The sequence below is a fragment of the Xylocopa sonorina genome, unplaced genomic scaffold (genome assembly GCF_050948175.1).
Source record: "Xylocopa sonorina isolate GNS202 unplaced genomic scaffold, iyXylSono1_principal scaffold0031, whole genome shotgun sequence".
Classification (NCBI taxonomy): domain Eukaryota; kingdom Metazoa; phylum Arthropoda; class Insecta; order Hymenoptera; family Apidae; genus Xylocopa; species Xylocopa sonorina.
The window spans coordinates 642,820-644,715 of record NW_027490102.1 but is presented as its reverse complement, the minus strand read 5'-3'; positions in this window follow the sequence as shown (position 1 = coordinate 644,715).

Genomic DNA, 1,896 nt, shown 5'->3' with positions numbered 1-1,896 from the left:
GCATATGGGATGGTTGAGGAAGTGGCCGATGATTCGAACGTGTTTCTCCTCGTGACATTCGGAACACTTCTCTCGATTAGAGATTCGGCGCGAGTTATGATAGAGAAGTAGTCGTTTTGAATTTTGTAGCGGTGTGACGTTTCTGTTTTTTCTAATTCTTCGAGGTCAAATTAGATGACATCGAATCGCTTCCATGTTTCAGTTAACGCGTATAGGTGGGTTTTTAGTAAACGTATACTCGGTTGTTCTGATGTTTCACATGTGTTAAGAAGTCGCATGAAGACAGTGATTTGACCGAACATGGTACCGCGTTTACGCCGCAGGGAACTAAGAATAATTCTAGGACAAATGGACTGAGCTTGTTTGAGAGATTGAGTTGATATCGTGGAATATGGATAAGGAAGGAATTGACGAATAAACGTCAATTCGAGTCTACTGTTTCGATGTGAAGATGTCAGATATGTTGAGATCTGCCATGATGTCTGGATCCCTGCTGGCTTGCTGCTGCTGAGGATCTCAATTTGTCCTGGAGCGTTGGCTTGATCACTGGCTTGATTCTTCGGTCGCTGAATGTTGATTGAATGACACTGTAGTTCGGGCACTCACATCACTGATTTTAACTGTTCGTTTAAATAACTCGCAGTCCACAGGATTTTGAATCAGGCTCGGACGACCAAAATGCACGCGTTACGACGAGGCTTCTTTTCGGATGATAACTCAACGATGGACGTAAATTTTCGTCACGAACCTTTTCGTCACCATTGCAACGTGCACTCTAATACGTGTTATAGTAATAGGGAAGTAGATAGATATAATTGGAATTGATACGATTCCTTAACAAAGAATTATATTTAACGTAAAATGAATTAATGAAAATTGAGTGTTTTTCATATTCTCTGATGTGTCCGAATCAGAATTTCTACTAAGCTCTTCAGCCATGAAGTGTTGTTGTTTTAAAGTGAATTTGTGGGGAGGAGTGGTCATGGGTGTGGCAATCAGATGAGACGTTATTGGTGAAAAATCTGAAAATTTGCTTCTTTTTCAGAAACTGTCAGATGACAAGAAGGCGCGAAGGGTGGGACCAAGGATTGTAGGTCGGTTGCGACCAATGAGAGGAGCAGGCAATAAAGCAGTAAAACGGCCAGCTATATGCTATATACAATTTTAAGATTCACTACGACGACTTAATTTTGAAATTTATGATGAGACGACATCCTGCTGCTTTAAGAGCTTTTTGCTGTTATGTGTTTAACAGCGATTTTGTAGTATCTGTGCATTAGGTGTTTGGTAGCCAGATATTTCGTTGAGTAAATTATGACGAGTGTCTGAACAAAGATAAATGGCTCAATTATTATAGCATAAATCGTATGTATGTCGCAAGACACATTGCATGCAACATTACAACTCTACTGCTTTGACACGCAGTGCTTTCAAACTTCATTTGAAGTGTAGAAGAAGACAAGCATAATACTATGCATAGAAGACTACAGCTTACTCACATTGAAACGCTAAAATGAAATGCGACATCGAATTGCATGGAGCACTAGATCTTTACTTTCAAGACACGCAGATACTACTATGTGTATACAGTGAAAACTGAATCACCCATACCGTGCATCGCCAAACGCTCAATCAGTTCTGAAATCGCGAAAATATACGACCCATCAGGCCTCCTTGGTCCAGTTCTAATCGTAGCCAAGAGCCTGCTGAAGAAGATTTCCACCCTGATGGTGGATTGGGAAGAATCACTACCGACGGCTATTCGTACCGAGGGGATAATGTACTGTGCTCAACTGCCACTGCACATCTTTCAGTTATCAATAAGACAAAATACATGGAGATTCATGGATTCTGTGACGCCAGCAAGGAAGCCTATGGACCTTCTATCTGCCTACA